General features: G+C 41.9%; 2 long non-coding RNA genes across 3 annotated transcripts in view; both read right to left on the reverse strand.

Annotated features, from left to right (window-relative positions):
- Positions 1–12,860: 12,860 nt before the first annotated feature.
- The window catches only part of LOC106038605 (uncharacterized), a 118,851-nt gene continuing 106,181 nt past the window's right edge, over positions 12,861–25,530 (reverse strand). For both annotated transcript variants that reach the window (XR_001208711.3, XR_001208708.3), the window contains one exon: positions 12,861–13,995. This is a non-coding gene — a long non-coding RNA (uncharacterized lncRNA). The remainder of the gene's footprint in view (positions 13,996–25,530) is intronic.
- Positions 17,579–25,530, reverse strand: part of LOC106038606 (uncharacterized) — a 77,664-nt gene continuing 69,712 nt past the window's right edge. Inside the window, exons 2-3 of the long non-coding RNA XR_001208712.3 lie at positions 20,508–20,628; positions 17,579–18,650 (exon numbers count right to left, since the gene is read on the reverse strand). This is a non-coding gene — a long non-coding RNA (uncharacterized lncRNA). The remainder of the gene's footprint in view (positions 18,651–20,507; positions 20,629–25,530) is intronic.

Genomic DNA, 25,530 nt, shown 5'->3' on the forward strand with positions numbered 1-25,530 from the left:
GACGCATGATACATGTCTGTGTAAGTGAGCTCACATTCAGACATTTTGTTCCTCAACTGTTTAACTGTTAAAACAGTTTTTTAAAAAAAAAAATCTATAGCTCTTTGCTGTCTTAAGTCTAATTTCCAGTATGTTGCTTTGAGAGCTTGACCAAGATGACAGCTGCTTGCTAGTGCCAACAAGTTACTGGCTTTTCTGGGGATTTTTTTTGACCTCTGCAATGATAATGCATGAAAAAGAAAGAAAATAAACTTACCTCTCCATTTCTAACTTATCAGGCTTTTGTTATCTAACCCTGAAGTGAAAGAAATTATATGCACTTTCCCACATTTCTTTCTCATGTTTGCAAATCCCAATGGCTCCACAGTCTCAAATGTGAGATAATCTGTAGATCAATGAGGGCGGATGTAAAACTCTTGCTAAGCCATGTTTTCCCAGCTGGGGGTAAATTCACTTGCCTGTATGTAAAATTTCCTAATTAGAAATGTCAAGTCTCTGTTAAAAGCTTCCAGAAATTGATGCGAAGCTCTACAAAAATTTAACTCTTCCATAGCTGGGTCATATCTGACTAGATAGGAGAGACTTTCCCATATTGGTTATAATTAGGGTTATATAAGTGGAAAAATCAAACCCTCTCCAATATGACAAACCTGTAACACAAAATGCACCCTCTTTGCCTTGCAGGGTTAGATTTTGAACAGCTGCTGGCATAGGGCCTCTTGCTTATGGTAAACCTTGACAGAGCCTAAGCCAATATCAATACCTAAACTGCCTGCCCTTCAAATTTGACTAGATTTGAGTTTCTGCAGACCTGCCATAAAAACACCCCTTTTACACCCCTCTTGGGATGTGTCCTGTGAGGATCCAAGCTCTTGTACTCACTCAGGTTGTGGATTTCTATGGAGGACAGTTGCTTAAGTCCCAGAGACTCACCAGAGCCTGAATCTGGTTTGAACAGAGCAATTACGGAAAACCTGGAGAGATTAACAGGTAAGAGCCAGGCTTGGGGACATCCTGCAGCAACCCATCATCCTTCACTGAAAGCTTCATTCTTCCTGAGAAGGAGGCATCAAAGTTGGGAAATAAAGCAAGCTGTCAACTGGAAATAAGTCAAAAACACAAACTGTGAACACAGTAACTACCAAACCCCATCACAGATCAGTTCCTAGTGCTCCTTTCAGAGAGCCACTAAGGCTCAAAACCCATGGAAGTATCCAAGAACTGAGAGGCTGAGCCCAGTGTGGATTCTTTCATCTAGGCTGAGACATGTCGTCAGGATGGCATTGTGCACAACAAGAACACATCGAGTTTCATTCCCCAGATTAACAATCTGAAGTATTGAAGCAAGATATTCAGCTCTGCTCCTGGGCAGCCCACCACAACCTACCCCCACCCTTCACCATCTCCCCTTCCTCCAGCAGCCAACAGGGACTGTCAGGCTCCATGGTTCTACAAAAAGCAAACCAGAGAAGGTAGAGAGACCAGGTCTGGGACCTGCAAGATTAGCAGTAGTTTCAAAAAGCACTGTGTTTGCATGTATACAAACCATGTTCTCCATGAGTATGTTCTTGCAGGGATTACGTGGACAAAAACTCAACTTCAGGCAGCCAGTGACCTTACCATCTGGGAACAGATCTGGGAAAGGGAATATAGGAATAAAAATTCCCTTTTGAATATCAGTCCACAGCTGAGCTACTGAGCTCAGTTTATGAGAGAGTAGGGGGAATCCAAACTGTATAATCTACAGGTTATACAAGTGACAATAAAAGTATATTTATTTTTTCAGTGCTTCTTTTAATGTCCTCACTATTGGAGATGTGCCTATTGTAATTCTGATTTAAATGGGAGGCTGGAAAAAGGTAACAATCAGAGAACAGGTTTTAATTAAATTTGAGTATTATGGACTTTTCATTACTATAAGACAGACCCTGGATGGGTCCTTCTGATGTTACTATACTTCCTAGCTCTCATTATAATTTGAAGGCATTTTAGTATAAGGGAACAGTTCAATTAATAACAATTTCCATTGTTAAAACTATTTTGTTCAGAATGATTTGGTAAAATTGCAGAATGTCGGTATTGTTGGAGGGGGTGGGGGTGGATTTAAAGATTTGCACATGGAGTCCCCGCACAGATCTCACAGCAGGAACGAAGTACAAATAAGGAACAAATTCATTAATATGAGTGTGATAACAAAGCCTTGAAAACACAAACATGGTATAACACAGGATTCATGGCCCTGGCATTCATGTTACTCACATCCTAATTATGTAGCTACAGCCATGTTAAAACCTGATGCTTGGAAATCTGAAGTTTAAAATGCCTCTGAATCTGCAGAGACAAATTCAGGACGAGACATTCATACTCAGGTCAGAATTCCTTCAAAGAAAAACAAATCTGGATTTGAGTTCTCAGTTAAAGCTGGAAACTAAATAAAAAGAGATAAGGAAGAAAATGTTAACAAATGCCTGTCAAAGTGTTCAGTCAGACATTTTCTGAACTGCACGTTAGAAAATGGAACCTATTCTATTAGAAGTTATATTACGAATCGATCTTTGAATTGCCATCAACATTTGACCTAATTGTAGCAAAATACTCTGAAGCCTGAACAGCTTTAGCTCTCTCAGATAGACATCCTGGGCAGGAGAAAGCAAAGAAACCACAGCCAGCCCCCAATACTGCTGCTAGCCTCAATTTTAACACCCAAGAAATACAGCAAAAAGCCTTATTCTGCCTACTTATCTGAAGAGAAGTACTGACATTTTCCCAAACAAAATAATGCCAGAAGTCACCTGCACTTTTCCACGTATCCAAGCTTCCACATAGAGTATCAGTAATTGTCCTCCCTGCTTAGGCTGCTATCTCTGAAATAACCCGTGTTTCACTCCCACTCGCCGAGTTGCCTTTATTGCTATGATTAGGTGGTGAATAAGTATAGGGCTCCAGGCCTCGAGTGCTATTCTCTCCTTATGAACAATCAAACGACAGCACTGTGTTCTTCATACAATAGCTGGAAAGCTTACAACTTGTGCTCATTCTTTCTCTCCCTACAAGAAATAAAAATTATGGAGGGATGGAAAAAAAAAAAAAAACACGTTAAAGCAGCGTCTTTTACACTTCAAGTGAAATAACAGGCTAAAACGTGATGTCGTTACCACAGTGTGAAATGGCTTTCAAACAATGGGAAGACATGAAAGTGGATGCCACAAATGATAAGTAAAATGTTTCCCAGAAAGACAGCAGTTTCATTACAGGAGGTAAAATATAAGCACATCTTCAAAAAGCAAATACATTTGGACTGTAAACAGGGGTCCAAAGGATTGTTCAAAGGCTCACCATTTGACTCCAGTGCTCATACATAACAAATATCGTTTTGTTCTGTGTCATTCTACCCATATATAACAGCCACTTAGTGGGGTTCAAAGACGAGTAACAGAATAATTGAGAAAAGGAAATCAAATGGTTTATGTCAGCAGTGAAATTTCCATTGAAGAAAAGGCTACTAAAACCTGGTTAACCTGACCTTAAAAGAATAAAAGTTAGAAGAGCTCTAGTGAAGGTACCTAAGATTAAGGGAGACCCTTACTTCTGCATTGGTATAAGAGCAGGCCATAGTTACAGCAGAAAAATAAGAGTGCAGGGTGGTATTTCTTCAGACAGAGCATAATCAGCATGTGGCATTCCCAGAGCAGGGCGCAGGCAGCTGTGGGAGCAGCAAGAGGCAGGAATTAATGTGCCCTCGGCAGCTCTCAGTCAGAGCAGGCGCTCATGCGGCGGCGCTGGGTGGCAGGTGATCACCACGGGGACTGGAAGAGAAAATCCCCCGAGAAGGCTGCATAATAACCTCTGAAGCACCAGGATCTGACACCTGCCAGAGCTGGGTATTGACGGTGATAGTGTTTGTGTCATTGCTTCTGATTAGGTTACTTCACAGCTGAGGTTTTTCCCTTTAAACTGGGAATTCCCCTGACCCAAAGCCCAAATAACATGAGCAGAAGAGGCTTTGTGCCAAGAACTAAAAAGCACACAGGTTCAGAAAATGATACAAGTGCCTGCTGGGAATAAAATATTCCAGAGCAGAATATGACCATGATTTCACCGTTTTCTTAGCCGGAGGGGCAGAGTACCTGCAAGTGCTTCACCCCAGCCTACTGCATGCCCAAAGCTCTCCACACCTCAGCCACGCTGCCCGACACAGCCCCAGCCCTAGGAGGGAAGCCCCCCAGACGTCCAGTCTTTCTGGGCACGTGGAGTTTAAAACACTTGTTGTCTCTGGCAGAAGGAAATCAGCCCGTCATAGGTAGTTGTTCAGTGCTGGAAGCAGTACGTTGCTCCGATCGGTGGCTGGAAGAGCTACCGGGGCCATCCAGCTGCAGAAGAGCTAACAGATTTGAGTATTAGGCTCCTGGGCATCTCTACTGGCACAAAGCTGTCTGTAGCAGGCATCAAAACTGTTAGTCACTGTCATGGGGAACTTGATGTAATTAGCTGCTGAGGGAACACATGTACAGCACTGGCACGGGGTAGGTAAACGGGGAGAGGAAGCAAACGAGGGCAAGAAAACCCAAGCACGAACCAGCACTGCTTGGGGATGTGTCAGTTTCATCCTCCACATCTTTCCTGACCCTCTTTGACAAGAAATCTGAGGTTAGCCCAAAATTTAGTAACAGTTTGTTTGTTGTTTCGCTGCTTGAGATCAGTTGAAACAAGTGACAGTCTCTTAACACCAGTATCATTAAGGTAAAAATGACCAACAGAAAGCCTTCCTTCATCTCAAACCAAGATCCTCCCATGTTCTTTCGGTACCTGTTAAAATTAGCCTTGACCTATTGAGGTGACTCATTGTGACAGACAAGAGAAAAATTCCACATTGTCAAAAAGCAGCTTTGAAATGTGCTTAAACTCAGGAGAAAATTGCAATTTGGGGAGCTAATTCTCATTTCTCGCTGACTGCAGTTTTCACAGATTTTAATTAGATATCTATCATTCTGATAATCACTACTGTAATTACAGAGACTTATGAAATGCTGGAAGTGGCTCTTTGTTATTCAAGGTTCACTTGGAAAAAAAAAGACAGAGACGGTCGCTGCGGTGACCCAAGTCATTGTGGTGACCCAAGCTGGGCTGTGATGGAGTTGCATCTGTACAAATCACAATTTGGTTTCGCATTTTGCTGCTGCAAAAATTAATCTTAACCAATGAGTTCTTCCCCTGGGACACACAGCCTGTGATTTACCTGCAGGTACACACTGCAGTTACTTTCCATCACTAAAATACTGATAGGTATGTGAACCGTGTTCCCCAGAGCACGTAGGAGAGCACAGAAGGCAACACTGACCTCAACTGTATTTGCTAAACACCATTAAATTCAGAAGAGGATAAAAGGTGTGAGTATGAGAAGGATTTTATCCTCTTTGATAAAATAATTGGTTTACATTGGATTTAATAACTTAGAAAAAACAAACTCATTAATAGAGAGATGCTTACTGTCTCACCGATAGATCAGATGAAAACCAAGTCTCACTTAGCAGCATAACGCAACATATACTGAACATTTCCAGCAAGACGGACATGTGCTTATTTGACTTAAATCTACGTTCAGGAAGCAGACCTTACCAGCAGCTTCAAGTACAAGTACAAAACAAGTATTTGTGTGAAATGTTTTAAATAATGTGCATTAATGAGCATAAGCCTTCCCCACTAATACCACACAGACATGGAGAACACTTTACAAGAGAGTACAACAGGCCCTATAAGCTGCAAAGAGAATCTTACATTATGAAGCAAAAAATATACACAACTAATCAATCTGGGACTATGAAAACCATGCAGCTCCTGATTTTGACACAAGTGTTGTGCTATTAAATAGAACAATTCTATTAAATCAAGAAGATCCTTCAGGGGATCCATGTATTTTGCTTTTCTTCTAAAAAAAACAATGCTCAAGACCACATGGCTAAAAGAATTCATTAGAAATGGAAAATCAGCCTCACATCCACAAGGGATTCCAAATTTTCAGGATCACTATTCCATTAATTCTGTCTTTTGTCTAGCAAATGGATCGCTAGGAAAAGTTTTGACTTGTTACCATGATACTCTGTGCCAGTCATTTGCTCCCATAATCATCGGCAGAGCACTGCTCTGCTTTGCCCACGCAGCTCAGGAGTCACCAGAGGCTGTTCTTGCCCTTTCATCAAGACTCAAACCTAACTAAGTCCAATAAGAAAAGAGAAAGTCCTCCAAAACAAGGACTAAGTCACTCTGAAATATAATTTCTTCCACCAGGAAACTTATTCCAACACCAAATACAAAACTGCGAGCTCAATTCAGTGCTGTAGAAACCCAGTGCAATGTGACTCTCTAGCCTAAAATCCAGCCAGCTTTGGTAAATTATCATCACTATGTATTATTTGTTGCATTGAGAAGCCTTAGTTATTAAATGGCTCATGACTGCCTCAGTTGGATCACACACACACAGACCTTACTGTCTTGGAGGTAAGATTATCTTCCTATTTATGAAAATATAAATAATTCTGTATATAGTTATCCTGATTAAAAAAAAAAAAAAGCTAGAAATATGAAAATACCACAGATTATCAGGTATGAGGCACTATTATAAAAGCTGTGATAGATACAACTCAGTATGAGAATTGCTCTTGGAAATAGCCAAAAACCAACCAAACAATATGTCACACATCTGCTTCATTCTGCTCTGTGCTGGGAAAAATGAGAAGCTCCCACTGCGCAAAGACTTTTATTTGTTTGTGTCCTTCAAGCCATCTGAGCTTTGGGGACACATGCTGAAGACTTGAGGTCAATACTAAATATTGTCTAGGTCAACTGTGCAAGTCCAACATTGTTCCTGAAAAGGAAAAAAAAAAAATTTCCTTAAAGCAGCCTCTAGGCTTTTATTTTGCCCTTTCCTAAGGGAAGATGGTTAAGCAGATATTATTTAACAAGTTTTCAAATTAACTATTTGGGCAGCAAAATATTATTTAACATAGATTTCATATTTCTTTTCAAAAAGAAAGCTTCAGAATAGAAATATTATCCTTTAACCCGTGCTCTGTAGCTCATGCCTCATTTCGACAACTGCATATTTTGGTTATAGCTTTCTATATTCTTACTTTTGTCTGGCACTGTGCCGTGGAGCAGATAGATTGAGAGATGCAGCAATACACATAACCTTTAGCTTAGCTGTTATCACAAGGAAAACAGTTACTGTTGCTATGGTTGTTTGGTCAAACTGTCACCCCATATCAGCATTGTTAGCATTCACACTTGATAAAAAGATATCTTTAAAAAAATAAAAAAATAAAAAGGAGAAGAGCCAGAAACATAAAGCAAAATGCTCTCTAAAAGGCAGCCCAATTCTCATCTAATCTCTTTTAAAAATCTGCTGTGCTGATGCTAGCCTATATGCCTATCACTGAAATCATATAAGACTTCAAATAATGGAAAAGATAGGTAGAATATAATGACAAATAGAACATCAATGTATATTTTTTCTGGTTACAGTGATGTTACATATTTATTTGCAAACCACCCATAAGGTATTTTCAAGGTCAGGAAGAACACTGGCTGAAAAAAAAAAAGAAAAACGAAAAAAAACAGGGATGATCTTCAAGCACATCTAAACTGCGTTAAATCTCTGTGCTATACACTCTGCAAACTGAAACCAGCCCCGTATGAGCCTATTATTTCTCAGCATCGCGTTAGTCCTGTGGCACATAACCTTGTGAACCACTCAGCTTTCTGAATAGCTACCCCTGGCCCTAAAGCCATACCATCATCAACTTGTATGATTAGACTTGGAAATTCAAATTAAACTTTGTTTCAAACGCAGCTGTACACAGCAAGTGTTTGAAAGTATTCCTGCAAGGTACATTGTTAGACAGTTCAACAGTCTAAACAGTGAAATGCATAAGCCAAAACAAAATTAAACAAATCCCACAACAAACCCATTCACTTGAGCTCAGATAAAAGCTCAGAGTGCTTCTTGTTCACAGACTTCATGTTGTTCCAGTTGCCACCCCCCAGCAAGGGCCAAAGAGGATTACATGAAGAGCAAGGCTCCCATTAGCATAAATCCACTGCACACCCCCAACGCATATTGACAATGTGCTGTTTTCCTCATCTCTCCCATCCCCATCCATTTTCTATACAAATTCTCAAAGCCAGTCTCTGTGTTTCTGCTATGAGGGCAGTGAAGATATGGCACAACCCTGGGGTCTGTCCTCTCCACCCACCCCTCACCATGCTTCCATCACACGCTTCCTTTCCTTCATGGTTCGAGGTACACAGAAAACATCAGCAGCACCAATCCTGCATTTCCCCTATTCCCATTTTGCACTTGTACCTGGGGAGCTAAGTGCAGTGAATCACTGGGGCTGTTTCTCCTGCAGGTGATGCCCATCACCATCGTCACGGAGGCTGCCTGCTAAAGGCAAACACGTGCTGTGTTGGTAAATAAGGCAGGAGAATTTTCTGCCTAGCACAACTCTAAAAGGCAAGATGCAAAACCAGTGCACTCCCATTCTCAGTCTCAGCCTTTTTAACACCCAGCTAAACGTTTCTTACCAGGGACCAAGAGTGCAATGACAGCACACCATCTTGAGACTTCTGTAATGAACATCATCTGCCTCTTGGTGTTCACCATGGTCCAAGTCCTCAGAGCACTTCTCTGTACCTGCAGCGTGCTGAGGCACTCTGCACATCCAGCTGCATCTGCAGCAAGAGACAGCAGGTTGCTAGAGGAGTCTGTTTTCCTAAAATTCATTTGCTCTGCTGTCTTCAGGAAATAAGATGCCTGCTTCTGCCCTTCCAGGTATAATGGAGTCAATATTTTATCTGTTGCCTTTGTGTGAAAGGGTGAGAAAGGTTGGTTTATTCTGCTCTGTGGCTAAGGCAGAGGACCTGGGCATGCAGACAAACTATTGCTACAGATAAACAAGTGCACATGTAAATAAAAGTGGGCTTCATTAAAAATGGTGACACGTGATATTCTTTCAGATGTTTTCAGACAGACCCCTCTTGTTTTACCTAACTAAAACCAGCAGCTTCTTTTAGTGCTGTCCTAAAAATTCATCATAAAATGGTGGCTTAGTCACAGTTGTCACCCAGTTGGAAGTGACAGCTACGGCTTTGCCTTGACATACTGCTGCAATCCAGCTAGCCAGCTCATTGGTGAAGATTGATTAATACACACTCCAGCAGCACTAAAATACAATAAATAAATAAATAAATAAATAAATAAAATGTTTTTATTAAAAAGCTGTAGTTTGAAAGCTACAGAGTAGCAACTTGCCCTGGTAACACACGTGTGCTGGTCAAGTACACTACCTGGTTTTGGCTCCATCCTAAGGCTTCAGGTCTCAGAGAAGTCTCACTCTTGATCACTACAATACAGAAGTTCCCACATGCATGTTTTGGAAGGCTAAGGGGAGCTGTATGCTGACAGGTAAAGATTTGTATCGTTTCTGGAGAAGTGAGGGGCAGGCCATAACAGGCTCTCTGGAAGCACTAACAGCACAGTATATTTAAGCATAAATAATCACTTCTATCAGCAGGGTAGGCAAAACTGCCACTTGCTCTGACATTAACGCATTTATTGAGTTAGTGTTCCTGAACTCGGTGCACTAATTTATTTTTTACAGTGATTAGACCCCACAGGGAGCACACAAGAGCGAAGGGGTGACACTGACCACGTAGCTGATGAGCAGCTTTTCCCCCAGTTCATTACAAGACAGTTGGCAAAAACATTCTCCTCTCACACACGGTGCTAGTGTCACTTACCAACTCAGGAAAATCAAATGCAAAAGAAGAAATGCATCCAAGGCACGAAGGGAAGAAAGTCCAAGCAAATACCTATTTATAATGCTACTGCGGATCTAGCTCAGACATATCCGTCAGGCAAAAGGGTACGAACAAGCATTTTGTTCTCAATTCTCTTTTTCTTTCTCTCTGATATAAACTTGAGGCTCTACAGAAAAAAACAAAAAGCTACTTCAGCTCTCATCAAATCTCAAAACAATTTTCAGCTATAAGAGATCTCTGTGTTGTGGAATACAACATAATAAAACCCAAGTATGATATGTTGCTCAGCTTAAACTATCCCTCTAAGTCTGCCTGAGCCTTCTGTTAGCCATGCCAAGCTGAGCTCTGTGAGTCTCCCTCCCAGTTTCTGCAAGCCTGTAAGAAACTCCCTTGGAAGGTAAAGAGGTGTGTGTGGCAGGGGGTTAGGTTTGGGTTGTTGGGGTTGGGGTTTTTTTTGGTTGGTTGGTTGTTTTCTGAGTACACTGGTATCCTTTACGTGCTATAAAATTAAAGCAATTGCAGACCATTTTCTAAAGCTAGGAGCCAGTTAGGAAAACCGCTACAGCAATAGAAGGGAAATAAATTAGGAAAAGACAAAAACATAAGGAATGGAAACCTAAGAAAAAATATCCTGCTGTGGCATTACATATTTGAATGAGGATAAGAAATGGCAAACGCTAAGTCAGCCCTAGTATGTCAAGCTGTTGAAGTTACTTAATGCATCATGGAAGGAAGACCAGAGACAGGCACAAAGGGGGGAGAGGAGAAGCTGAAACATGAGGATAATCATAGGGTCAGGAAGAATGGAGATGAGCTCTGAGCTGTCTGAATAGTGCTGGACCATACACAGGTACAGCTACTGAAGAATGAGATGTTATTAAGGAAAAATAGTGGAACAGGGTGAATGGCCACCCAAACTTCCTTAGGCTCTTCTTCCAACTCTGTCTGAGCATGTTGATCTTTAGGATCTTTGCTTATCACAAATAAGCAGTAAGTTCTGTTTATTTTTTCAAGCCTTTTCACAATGCAAAGTCTAGCACAGCGCTCAGTCCTTTGCTGAGCTGGAAAATTAGCACCGTGGCTGTATGAGGACTTCTTACAAATGCTTAGTAGATGGCTCTGCTCTCCCTGCTCCTGCTTCCAGCCCGCAGGATCAGACCTTGCCCTGACCCAGAGCTGTGGGACCACGTTGCCGCAGTGGGTGCCCGGCTCTGCCGTGACGTGGAGCATGGGTGGGCTCGGGGCTGGCACCACACAGCGCAGACCTGCTCTAGCTCCTCTTATGCATCCCTCGCTTTGTTCTGGCTTTCACTGCTCACCCAAGAACAACCCCAGGAAGAGAGGCAGTGAGGCCGCTCATGGCACCGTGGCAAGCAGCAGGCAGTGGCTGCCACCAAGACTTTCAAGAGAATTTTGACAAGATCTTGTCCTCAAATGCAACCATTCATATGCTTCAGCAGCAGATGCTTTCGAGGTTATCCCCTAAAGCAAAGAGCTTACTAAACAACCAGCCAGACCCTCCTTTCTGAGAACTGCTTCTCCATAACATTAGCCAGTGGTGTAGCATTGTGTCTTCCATTTCTCTCCCATGCTGCTGTTTATCATTACTATCCATAGTCTTCCTCCATGCCAATTTTTACCAGGAAATGTCAGGCCCGATCCACACAGCGTTAAAATGCAATCGTTTTCCTAAAAGCAGAACAACTCAACTACCCTAGGCTGGAAGGGAAAATCTAGCTGCCTGCAGTAACACCCGCGGCCATCACCCACCCACACCCATGGCCAACCCATACCGAGGCCCTTGGTCAGCCAAGGGTGCAGTGCCAAGAGCTTAAGCAAAACACAAATGTTAGGCAAATGTCAGCTTGCAAGGAAAGGTTCAGGTTGGAAAAGCTTATAGCTGCTCCTGTACAACATTTAAAAGGAAAGCTGTACTTAACTTCACCTGGCAGAGGTTTGGCAGTGTCCAAGGCACAGCTGCAGAACGAGCCACACATAGGACAGGCACTTATCTGTCATTACAACACCGCTAGGATTTACCTAACAGACTATGAAAGGCATCGCAGACACATGCATTTCTAAATTTGGGAGGGCACACATCTTCTTCTGCATCTTGTCTGACTCATGATGCAGAAGACAGAAGAAAAAAAAAAAAACAATGTAAATGGTAACCTAGTCCATGTAAACCAGGATTTTGCTCTTAATGTCGAAAAAGGTTACTTTTGCTGTATGCTTTTACAGACATGAGGACCAAGGGGTGAAAATTGAAATTTGTTAATTACAAAGCAGAACTAAAGAACTGTTACCTAAAAGGGAATTAATCCACTAAGTTATAGACAGTGATACTGCAAATTTTCTATGACATGGAGTATTTAAATGAATGCCAATGTTTTTGTAAAGGATGTTTTTCCACTGAGCCCCATTTATTTATTTTGGTGTGGGTCGCAAAACTCCCTATTTGCTATGAAATCCCAGATGACACTGTACCCCTTCCACTGCACAGCAGAATTGGACCAGATCATAAAGCAGAAGCATCACTTCACCTTTTTTTTCTAAAGCACAAATCCCAAAATAGTAAAGTGAGGGAATTTTGAATGACACACAAACCTTTTTATCCAGAAAAAGTTTTCTGTCTAAACCTCTCATCTGGTAGGACTAGTAGGAGCTCTTTGATTTGATTAAATCAGGCTAGTAAGGACAGAGGGGGTCTCTGAATGAATTCTTAATGCTGTTTCTAGCCAACATGCAAAGCGGATTTCAAGGAGACCTTCTGTTCAACTCTCCTCCATAGGAAGCTGCGATATGAGGTAGATACGTGCACAGATGGGAAAGAAAGTAGAAAGATTCCTATCACTCAGCCTTCCCCAGACTTTGACCTTCCTTCACACTTCGAAAAAAAAATCAAAAAAAAGATAACCAACATGACTGGCCGCTAGACTTAAAGTTCCGTAAGGAAAACTTGTGTGCAGGAGATATCAACCCTTCCCCAGACCTGGGCCTCTGTTCCTCCTCAGCTTCTCAGCCGCAGTGATGTGCAGCTGCATCTGCCATGAGGCATTACGTTATGTCAGCAATGTAATGCAATAAGAGATACAACTGGTTCTGGCACATAAGAAAATGACAAATCAGTCTGGAGAATTTGAAGAGACAGTTTTCTGGAGGAACGCAGGTGCAGAAGCTGGGCTTTAACAAAAGTTCTTTCAAATGCAGGAAGTAAACAATAAAAAAGGCCATTTTACCCTAAGTAGATTTTAGAAAATGGGTTTTCTATCCAAATGTTTTGCTACAGCTGCAAGCTGCAGATTCAAAACCTGACAAACAACATTTCTTTCAAACTCCAAAATAAAGTGAATGGCAGAATGAAAGAGACTAAGGGCTTCATGTCCATTAGGACCCCACCACTTCATTTTAATCAGGAATCAAGAAAAGACTGTAATAAATTGTCCAGAATATGGCTGTATCTCTCACTGAGTTTTTGCTAGAGGTTCAACCATTTCACGTGTTTAGAGTCGCATCCGCACATTGGAATGAGGAGTTAGCAAAGGTCTTAGTGAGACTGCAAAACTTTTAGCACAGATTATACTACCTTTGAATGGTGCTGAGAAGAGGTGGCACTCCCTTTGTTATCAGCCCACTCTGTTCTCTCCTTGGTGGCCTCTCTTGCTGGCATGAAAGGTTCTGGGTTCGGCAGTGCAAGTGTCAAAGGATCCCATTTGATCAAGGTTAAGAGATGCTTTTGCAAGAATGGACACCTTTTTTGCTTCACTTTCTCTCCACTGCCATCCAGTATATTACCTCTTTCAATAAAATAACAATTAAAAATAAGATGGAGGTTCATGCAGTTCTTCCATCATCCTGCAGGACACAAAATGAAAGATCCTGCTAACTTTCCCCTCTGAAGCATCACACAGCCTCCTACCTAAAGCCAGGATATATCCTCCAATGGTCTGGTCAAAGCCTTCACAGCCTGAAACTCGGGCTATGAGATCCTTCAAGTGTAAAAGTGACAGAAGAAGCCCTTGTGCCAGTGGAGGGGAGGAGACGGAGAAGAGGAAGGAGAAGACTGACCTCCATCCACGTGCTGGGCTGGCCCTGCTGGGTTGTTCCTCTCTCTGTACATCTTCTGCTGACACCACGGGGAGCTGAGCACCAGGAGCAGGAAAATACAGAACATCAATGCTACAATGAAAAATAAGAGCAAATTATTATTTTTATATTAAAAAAAAAAAAAAAACCACACCAGCAACGAGAATTAGCATGAGAAGATGTGTGCTGACTTGACCCAAACACCCCAGATACTTTGGACATGTGAATTTCGTACTTCAGTACAGACTGACTTGCTAATGTTTTGCCAGTACTAGAGATAATTTTTCAAATCATATTATGCGTACAGCATTAATTATGCTTTCAGCTTACATTGCAGCAGAACTGCACAGTTTGCATTTTATTATTTTTTTTAAAGGAGGCGAAGAACAGAAAAAAAATGTAGGCAATAACATGTCAAAACTGATTTATCAGAGATGCAGATAACTCCCGACATGGGGGGCATCTTAACTCACAGGATGCGTATGTATCATCAGTTAGACACACAACAGGTGTTACTCTTGGAAAGTTACTACTGGCAGGAACCGTCGTCACAGGATGTGATACTGCTTGAAGTGTCCTCAGTCGCTGCTTCTAAAGTTTTCTGAACATGAAAAATACTGGGACATACAATAAGGGGTTCACTGGCCTAACAAGGATTTATTTTTCCACTCACTGGCACACTGATTTAATTAAATAAGATACCAAACTAATTAACAAGCCCTACTAATAAAACCCACTACCTATTAGCATATGAAGCTAAAGCAATTTCTTCCTGTGACTATTTATGAGCAGTTGGTAAGCGTTTACACAGAAACAGCACTAAAAAACGCCATTGTTTGTGGACCAAGTAGACAGGAAATTGAACGCTCTGTTTTAAATCACATCTTTCTAAATGTATATATATCCAGTGAGAATTAAAAGGGGAAAATTCCTGTAAATAAGGATGAAAAACAAAATGTGTCCTGTTTGCAAAGCCACTTGAGCCAACCATGTCCACACGTACTTAGAAAAACGTCCCCACGCCTTGGTGGCCCTGTAGACCATGACAGATGCATCAGACATCAAGGCCATAGCAGTAACAGGCCCTGTTAAAACTAAGGGCACATTTAAGCCCGTTCAGTTTTGTCACAAATCCTCATAAATTAAGAAGACTTAATTAGCTACCCCCCTCCTTTAAGCAGGAAGGCAGAGAGCACCGATGCCGGCTCAGCCACCCAGGATGCTTCCTGCAGCGATGAGCCCCGTGCACATCATCGCCAAGAGTATTTCAGACCGACCCAGGCAATCTAATTTTGCAAACATCCCTGAAAGAGAGGATCATTATTCAGGAAACATTCTCTCCCAAGTGGTAGGCACAGTTTCATTTATCATCTTCTGTTAATTGCTGTCTCCAACCGTCTCGTTCCACGCTGGCGAGCAAAAGAGAAGCTTTCCAGGACGAGGCTCACCACCACAAGAAAATAGATGCAATTAGACCTTATATTTTTCACTCTTACAGGAATCTGTGAATTTTATTCCCACTGAACCCAATCTCTTCCCTCTGGGGGGGCAGGAAGAAGCTGCTGTAGGATTTATCCCAATTGTTCAGATGGGAAGCAGGGGTGAATAGAGATGCCAGGAGGATGGAAGCACTGGACACAGCCTCACTAGCAGTATGGAAGATTTTTCCCCCAGCATCGTACCTAATGTATACGCCCCCTATCGTAACTAATGTATACTGCTTATGCCAGGGTAGTAGAAAGTAACAGAAAGCCTTCCAAACCATGAGAAAACTTGGTGTTTTCCAGAAACTTCTGGACTCCCCAGAGAATTTCATCCAGACTCCATCCAAAATGAAAACGCTGCAACATATTTGCCATTCCTTGAGAGTTCCCAAATAAGCCAAAAGTGAAGCTGGAGGTGTATAACCAAGTCTATCTATAATTTACAAATGAAGAAGCCATCTAGCTGTGAAATTTATTAAGAGATTAAAAACACTTCTTGAACTCAGCCGTGCTGCCAGCTCCTAGCTGGCACCAGCTCCCTCCAGCAAAGCGGATGGCAACTGCACGTTTGGGGCTCCCTCACAGGGGGTATCGACTCCAATGCTGGTTCAGTAAATTTCCACTTTTACATCTTTGTGTGCAGGTGTACATATTGTGTATTTGCTTGAATGCCATCACTTGGCATAACTAAATATGTTGTTTCACACAAATCCAAGCGCACTTCTCCCCACCGGTTCTGGCTGTCTGTGCTGCTCTGACAAAGAAAGCAAGAGAAGTTTCAGGAGATTTCCCACACGAGAAAACACGGGAGCTGAACGTAAGTCTGGTGAGTTTACTGTTTGGGTGATCTTTCCGTAGAAGGAGAGCCAGCAAATGTGGAATCTACTCTTATTTTTAGCCAAGCATGTACTAATGGCAAGTATGAACAAAGTCAGCATCCTGCAGTGATGTGAGAACTGCATATCAGTAAATCACATAGGAAAAATAAATAAATAAATAAATAAATATATAAAATAAGCCTTAGGATTTTGTGTCGGGGTGGTGGTGGGTCATTGCATTGGATTTTTTAATCCAGATCATTTCCATGGCTCTGCAGAATCTCCCAAGGACAGAACAGGTGGGGTTACAACCTGCAACAAGGGGCAGGAATGAAGGGAAAGAGCTGGAACTTGTGACCCAGACTTACCCCCCAGAAAGGGGACTAGCTAGGGAAGTGCTTCCCACAAAGAGAAGCACTTAACACACAAATTACAGATAATTCATGAAAAGTCTAAGTTTTTTTAAAACATGGCAGTTTGCAAATTCTGAGTGGAAACTTTAGTGAAGCAGAGATGCAGGGGCTGCTTGGCAATCAGGAAGCTTGAGATGTATCAGTAAAGGTCTACCATGTCCAAAACAACGGAGCTTAAAGCCACTTGGTGCATCTTGTATAAAAATATTTACTGACCTGCTGCTGACAAAAGTGAATGCATCCTCTTACATCAGAGACAAATTATTTTTGCCAAAAGTGATTAATCACAGCAAATAAAATCTCTCTCGCATAGGTGCTAAACAGTTGTCATTTAAATTTAGAATTTGGTCTTTAAGGCAATAACTTAAAGACAATACTTCAAATGAATTTTATTGCTGAGCTCCAGTTCTAGTCTGTAGCAGATATGGTATGGTACCTACCATAGCCCTTCAGGACATCCATTTGAGATTCACCTGCCTGAACACCAGAAATTATGTTTGAGATGCTGTTGAGGAAAGTCATAGGACAGAGAAAGGGAAAGAAAAAAAAAAAAAAAAAAGGCTGTCAAGGAAATAATTAAGAGGGGGTGGGTGGAAGGATCCCATGAGATGGGAAATACCCTCAGCACAGTTTCCAAGCTGTAGTCCAGAGGAAGGGGTGCCTTAAATCTCGGTGATGCTAGAAGATGAAGGAAAAAGGAAAAGGAAGGCCACAGGTTAGTGAGGGTGAGTCAGGAGCTGCCAGCAGGCTGGCACAGGGTCCCACCTGCCATGTCGAGGCTGCCACCTTGCCTTTAGGATGGACAAGAAGAGGCCTGGGAAAAGCTTCAAACCATGCACGTGACACAGGAAAGTGGTTTTAACAACAAGAAAGAAATAAACCCAATTCTAACATTTCTTCTTGCTCCTTGTAAAGAAATGAATTGCTACAGTCGCACACAAACAGGCAGAAGGTTCAAGGATGATTTTCTTTCTTTTTTCTTTTTTTTTTTTCCAGAAAGAAGACAGTAAGAAAAACTGTTGGCAATTGCAAGGTAACTTCTTCAAGCATCTTCAATGGTCAGACTGATCTTTTGCTAAAGACAAAGTGTTCAGACAATGTAATTTCCAAAGCTGCAGAAGACAGAAACCCAACAAACAAACAACAGCTACAAAAAACGCAGAAAATATCATATCCTGGAAAAGAATCAGTAATGGATCTCAACCTAATATTCAGCTAGTATTTTAATCATCAAGGACAGCTTCCTCCCAGTGTCCTGAATTCCATAAATCAGAGACATTTTTAATGAGAATAGCTTCCCAGCAGTTCCCTGTACATATAGCTGTGACTTCAGCTAAAAAACTCAGAATAAAAGCATACACCTAGCTCAGCAGAGGCATGGATAAAAGACATGTAGCCTGAAATTCTTCATTTTCTTCATTTCTGTTGTTGCTGTTTCTGTTTTTTTTTTGTTTTGTTTTGTTTTGTTTTTCATTAGAGACTCCACCACCACTGATCTCCCTAAGGCAAAGCCTACGTGAATGCAGTCCTGAGCTTGCAGCACCTGATGCGAGCAGAAAAGTGCTTTTACAACTCCAGCAGGCTGTGAAAAGCAGCAACAGCTCAGGTACTGGCAATAGCCAACTCCTAGGCACCCCACGAAGTACCGGCCTCCTTCAAAAGAACCAAATGGAAACTTTGCAGTCTTGTTTCTCGCTTTTGAAGGCCCATCGTGGCAATGGCTTTCCGCAGGGGAGGGTTATAGGTCGGCTCTGCCAGGCCGCGGTGACCACAGGGCCTGGAGCTCCTGCAGAGCCAGCCCCGCTCCCAGCACTTCAGGCTCTCTTCCCCGTGTTGCCACCTCCTGCTCCCCGCAGAAGGGCAGGACGGTACTTCCAGCATCCTGAAATCCTACAGCCTCAGCACGTATTGAAAGCTTTGCTTGCTGTGAAACGTCCTATTTCTCTGAGTCTTGTGAGTGTTGACAACGTTGGAGTGAAGCTGTACAGTCCCCGCTACATTTTTGGTTCTTCTTAATGCCAAAATCCCCGTTTCTAAAGTCAATAAAATTAAAGAGCTCAGTGGTGCAAATATTAATCTTCTATACTATAAATACATTGATACCAACCAAAAATGCTGTCAGATTCCCAAAGCAGCTTAAGAGATATAACCAAATCCTTAATTCCTCTCGTTCTTGCTGATCCCTGGCATTTTTCACCATGCCACTCACGTTAAACTCCATCACAATGCTTAGGGGCTCCTACAAAGACACTTGGTTTCCAGAGCTATACGACTTTGCCTGGACTTGCCTTCTTAACCCCAGTGGAAAAGGCGATGGACAATATTGCACAAAAACTGTATTTTTTTTCCCCTTCAGTAAAGCACACTCCTGCATGGCACACTTGCCGACTTGCCTAAGCTTGACCTCACACCCCCTGTAAAATCTGCAGTTTGCGAGGAATACTCGTAACAGGTAAACGAAGCAAGCAGGGTCACAAAGCCCAGAACGGATTGGAAATAAAAACCTCAGGTCAGTGCCTCAGGGGGCTGCTGAAATCAGGAGTGCTTCATCTCCTTATACCAACGGAAGATTTGTTGCAGAAATACTGAAGTTTATACAAAAATATTTCTATTCAGTCTCAAATCTGCATTTCGGTCACCCCCATCCCAGACAAATGTGTCATTTTAAAATATATCATAAAACTCAATCTCTGCTCTATGGCTCTCCCCTTGCCACCATAATTGCCAGCATAATACTATTTGCTTGAAAGAAGTTACTCCCAATATATACCGGTGTAAGAAAGAGAAAAATCACTCCAAATGATTTATTTAGAAATGAAAAATAGGGGATCTGTAGATTTTATATCTGGGACTTGCATCTAGTGTACAGAAGGAAGAATGTATGGATAGATTTAATCTAGACCAATACTAGAAATTTCGTGTGACCTGAATTCTTATCAATGCAACTCTGCGGGTCCTTCTGCAGATCAAAGGAAAGCTGGAAAAGCTAGGAATGGGAGCCAAAGTGATACAAAATTGGTACAATTGTTGTTTGGATTTTTTTTTTCCTCCCCTAGCATTCAAAAGGGTTTTATTGTTTTGTTTTGTTTTTAAGGGATCAATTTCCTAATAGGACTGAATTATGCACATCTCATTTACTGGAAGAAAACATGAGAAGAGTGGCTTACTGGAAGGGAAACTTATAAGAAAGGCTAAATTGGATCTCAAATAGCTGTTGTAACATAGCTATTCTTTATTTGGTTTTGACATTTTTTCAGTTGTCTCTGGAAAAGTACATTACACAGGAGGAACTACTGATGAATTTTTGACAGTAAGCCTGTTTTTTTTAAAAGGCACCTTGTAACACAGTCTCCAAACTTTATATCATAATTGTATGATAGCTCAAATATTCCGGGAATCGTGCAAAATTAGCGTTCTTTCACATGCAATCTGAAACATTCGCTGGTTGTCCATACATAACTGCTCAACAAAGGTGGTTTTGTCAGCAGAGTTTTTGAGAATAAAACAGGAGGAGGTCCAAGAAAATTGCATCAACTCTGCAAGCCCAGTCAGGAAGGGCTAAGCCACAATTTGATATGGGTCCGTTCCAAGCATTTCTGTGGGATTTTGTAAACCACATTTAGTCTGGGACACTATCAAGCCTCAGCATCCTTTTACAGGACTGTTGGACTGTAAAGACCACACTGAAGTTGATCAAAATCAGCAATATATTTTTTTAATGTTTTATAAAATAATCTGCCTTTGGGAATTTCTTAAAAAATGAAAATCCAGACTAACACAAAGATTGCTCGGTTCTGCTCCGCAGGGACCGCGATGTAAACAAGAGGTGCTGTCACTGGCTGGGGAGCAAGCAAATACCAGGTTAACTGGGGTCAACAACGAGATCCTACCTCCCATGGTTTGTAACAATGCTGATTTTGCCTTTAGGTTCAAACTCCCAATGATTTCTTCACCAAGAGGGCCTGCCAAGGAAGAACGGGGTGCTATCCATTATGTACGTGTCAGTAAGCTCTGGAAGGGAGAGAAAAAACTGAGATATTGGGAATCAACTGCAGACAGCAATGAACTCAGACACAGCCTGTAGCAATGTGTTTCATACCATACATTGACAGAATTTTGAGTTTTGTAATTCTTGTGGAATTAGGGCTCATGGAGATGCTGCAGAATGAGCTATGGAACGAACAGATGAGAGTGACCTACACACCACCTCCAGGTGTGTGCCATTACAGCAACCCACCCTGGGTTAAACATGACATAGGTGGTGCATCTTTCCTAGAGCAATCATTTCAGTGCTCTTCATTTACTTCGCACTTACAGTAAGGTAAAAACGCAAACAGCTGTTCTGAGTTCTTACAAATTCACACCCTACCTTCTCCCTCAGTAATGGCATCATCTGCCAACGTACCTGAAAGGAACACAGACGCATGTCAAATTTCACTAACAGGATCATGGCAGGTGTCACTTTAATTTGGAATTATGGTAATGAGCTCTTCATCAGCATTTTGCTAATCCTATCTGCAAAGTGTAAGCACTCCCACGGCTTACAAACAAGTACAGATACACCCCTGTTGGGAATATCTGCATGGCTGTGTGCTGGGCAGCTTTTGTGTGTGCTGCTTGTGCCTTTTCCTACGCACGCTTATTGATACACACCTGACAAAAAGAAGCTAACCCGAAGCACGTCTGCTGATAAGTTCCTGAAAGGTTTTTTTCTCGCAATAGCATGGCCACTGTAAATGGCTGGTAAAACACTTTGGCACGGAATACATGAAGGGCATACATTAACATACATTGATTACTTGTATTTTTAAATGTAAATGCGGTCTGCTCAGCATCTAATAGAATTATGCCCGCAGCAGTTAGTAAACATCATTGACATTCAATTCACTGGTCTGAAGTATTGCACTACATCTGATTCTGCAGTTTTTATTGGGATAATATTCATCAGGCAAACAGGAAGCTACTCCAAAACCCAGCAGGTTCTGCTTCTCAGGTTTTCAGATTTCAGACAGTTTCCCCAGGCACTGAACTCTTTACCAGAGGGTGCTGGGGATTCCTTCCACTTGTGGCACGGCACTGGTGGTGTGCACCTATGAGGGCACATCCCCAGCTCCATCTTCTCCTAACAATGGCAATTCAGGTTCTGGTTCAGCAGCACTTAGACCCATCAGCCAGTCCTCCTCTCCTCTGAGGAGAGGGTCACAGGCCATGATACATCTTCTGAAAGTATTGCAAGTGATAAAATATTGTTACTCTCACCAGTTCTCTTCCCAGCCAGTAAGCGGAGGGTGTCATGCTACCTCTGGCTGCTGCCAAGCTGCCTGAGCCCTTGTCACAGCCACCTGCAAGAGAGACCCCCCTGCCCCAAGCCCAAAGCACTAACTGCAGCACTACATTCACGCAGTGGTACCTAATTCCACAAATACTAACAATCCAGAGGGAAACTGGAACTATTCTTACCTGTTTCTAATTTCTTCAAACAAGCGTGTCACTGGCAGGAATTTGAAGCATGCTAACAGTGATGCCTTGCCTCATGCTATAGCTGGTTCTGTGTGCCTTTCTGGCCTCTGCTCCTAACAACACGGGCAATAATACAGTCAGTATTCTCTCTCAGCATTCAAGAGCTTCAATCAGGGTCCCAGGGCCAGCCAGCAGCAATCAAGCAGTTAAGAGCTCACAGCCAAGCTGGTGATGCACAGATTCTCATGCCCAGATGATAAATCCATAACTTTCCCCTTGTCCTAATAGGAGACTCACCTTTTCATCCCCCCAGTCAATGCACAAACACAACTCTCTATAAGTCAATAACCCAGTGCTCTTTTGACATCCTTTTGAATCTATATAGTTAATTAAGGTACATACGCATATCCTAAATTTATACACATTAAACCTGGATTACAAACCCCTTTCCTCACCCAGTCTGAATAACCACACAAAATATGAATATCCAGACAAAGAAGGCTGCTCTAATTCTTGTGTATTTATTTGCCTTGAGATCTGCCATCAAAGAAAAGGCTGTCAGTACTTGAGCACCAGGCCTTAAGTGATAGATTTCCAAGTGCATCATTTTTGGAGCCATTAAAGGTTATCAGGCCTATATGGTTGCTAAGAGACCATGAATCATGAAGGAAAATATAATATAATGGCAGTCAGACACTGTGATGTTTATCAGAGCATTTTCTCTGCATCTTTCTTAACAGCATCACGATTAGGATCATTTCCAATAGTTCCCATCTATTTTCCAGCTAGGTGCAAGAACGCAACTGCATTAAGTTGGCAAACATTGTTTATAATTCATATTTTGCCAAGAGTAAATGAATTTGTGGAAGTCAAGATTTGTAATTGCTGCAGCAGAATTTATTAATAAGTAAGAAGGTGTGCCTGTGTGCAGGTTTCTCTCCTGGCTATTAAATAGTATCTTCAGACTTGGAATGAAATCATCCTTCATTGATTTCAAGTATATTCTGCGATAACACAGACTGTGCTTTCAAAGAGTTTTTAAATTAAATTTGTAGCTGAGGTAATTGCTGCTGCAAAATTATGCAACCGAAGTAAAGCTTTATGCTGTAGCTTTCTTGATATTATAATTTAACTGCCTCTTTTCTAAATCATAAAAGTGGGAGATACCAGATTAGGGCAAAGCATTAGCTTATTACTGAATTATTTCATGTTTTATGCCTGGGAGTAGGTAGTGAGAGGCAAAGGGACAAACCCACAGCCCAGGGGGCACAGCGCTGCATGCCAACCCCCCCAGGGTCTTCCCTGGGCTCACCTCCCACTGCTCGAAAAGGGTCAAGTCCAGGATCAGGAGAGGAGGGTGAATCAGCCACGCTTTCTTAGTTCCCCACGGGTAAGACCACCTATAAGGATGCACCAACAGACAGGAATAATCAAACATACTGATATTAGAAACACTTTATAGGTGTTTCTTATTTGCCACTGAGGAAACCACAGACTTGTGGACCGTGCCTACTGTAACTCCTGGTGCTAAGCCACCCATGACAACACCGGAGAGACCCTTGAAGTCAGCTTCGTTGGGTTCCAAGGTACCAAAGAGAAGCTTCCTGGCTAGAAAGCAACATTTCTCCATATAAAAATTCTAAAACATCATTTTGAATTAGATAGACTCTCCTTGGTTAATATATAAATAATATCTAGACTATGAAGACTGTAGATATCCCCACGTTAAAAAGGGGGGAACCAGACTTACTTTGCTGCAAAGCACTTCGGCCACTGCAATATCCATCAGCCAAAAGTCACAGCTCTTGTGTAGACACACTAATCTTGTCTATGTTCAGAAGAGGTCTTACTTTGGCAAAGAGTAGTAGAAGTTACACTACTGCAGCATTTTCCTACTGAAATATAATACCTGCCTTGTTTTAGAAGAACGGCACGTAACAGAAGACAAGAATGAGATAGATGGATTTGTCTCATCCGAGCTTTCAAATAAAATATCTTTGCATTCTGTGCTGGAGAGACATTTTAATGCAATTGCCAGCTGCCTTTCCCAAAACAAAGCAAAGCACTGCTAGGGTGAGGGAGGAGGCTGGAGACACACAGCAGGAGGCACCAGGCAGCCCAAGAGATCAGAGTGACATAATGCTACAATTAGCCTGCATCTGCTATGAGACTGAAATGACGTGTCCCACAAAACCTGACCAGTGACACCTTCCTGGAACTATCCCCTCTGTGCCAGTATGTCCTTGTTGTATTAGCTTGCAGTTCTGACTCAAAGCAAGGTTTTCCTGTCCTTGACAACAACCACAAAGTCTGCCTTATGCTCTAACACTTTTGAGAACACTGGGCATTTTTACATTCATTTAACAAACCAGGACACCAGCAGGGGAGCCTGAGAGAGATCCGCTCACAGCAAAGAAAAGGGGTGGCAGTATTTCTAATTTTCCTGGCACCTGCAAAGGTGAATACACATTGATGTCTGAGCACTGTAACTTTTTAAAAGTAAATGAGCCTTGAAGATTATCTGTCAGCAAAAATGTACCCAAGGGCTTGCTTTGCAATGTTTCTTTTTTAAAGAATATTTGTTTTAACATTATTGTTGCAACCAGTCGAAGAAAAATGTAGAGCCATCATAAAAGATATGAGTAGATACCCAGTTGTTAGGGCTGGTTTAGGAACAATCATAGGAGTGATGGACTGTGTGACCCAGGAGAGGTTCCTTCCAACCCTAATGATTCTCAGAATTGATTTTCTTTTGCAACTCACTTTCAGTTAGTGCTTTAGAAAAAAATAATAATAATAAAAAGGGTTAGATCAATGCTAGCTTCAATGACACAGCCATTCCAGCTCCTGCAGCATTTTCTCACCGTGGCAATCTCTTTATTTTCTTACTTGTATGAAGACCATTCTCTACTTCTCTGTTCCTGGTTGTGCATAAAAATAAGGGGTTGAACTCCTAGTTTGCTGGACTCCAGGGTTGAATGCAACATTAATACAAATTAGTTAGCAGATAAAACTCTGAGTAAACCTCTCAGAGAGTGAGTGTATAGTTATTCTGCCCGCAGTTCAGGAGATGTGATCTTTTCATTCATTACCATGCTTGCTAAATAGAGGCTTCTCTTGCCAGAAACTAGAGCAGAACTGCACATAGAAGAGTGCTTCAATTTCTAGACGGATGCACTCTGTGAATTTAATACTGCAGGGAATCAGCCCAGTTCTGTACAAACTGGTAGTTCTACTGCTGAAGGGTGGCAGACTCTAAAGGCCAAATGTCCAGAACTTCCTCACTTTCAGTCTGCAAGTCCAACAGGAGGACACCATGATACCCCTGATTCCTTCCCTTTTCAGTCCACTGACATAAGTCATAATCAAGAAAAGAAAACTAACCCTAAACTATCTCCCCTATGCCGTTCTAACAACTTATTTCTGCCTTGTTTTTCTATAGCTTCTGCCTTT

The sequence above is a fragment of the Anser cygnoides genome, chromosome 13 (assembly GCF_040182565.1).
Source record: "Anser cygnoides isolate HZ-2024a breed goose chromosome 13, Taihu_goose_T2T_genome, whole genome shotgun sequence".
Taxonomy (NCBI): Eukaryota; Metazoa; Chordata; class Aves; order Anseriformes; family Anatidae; genus Anser; species Anser cygnoides.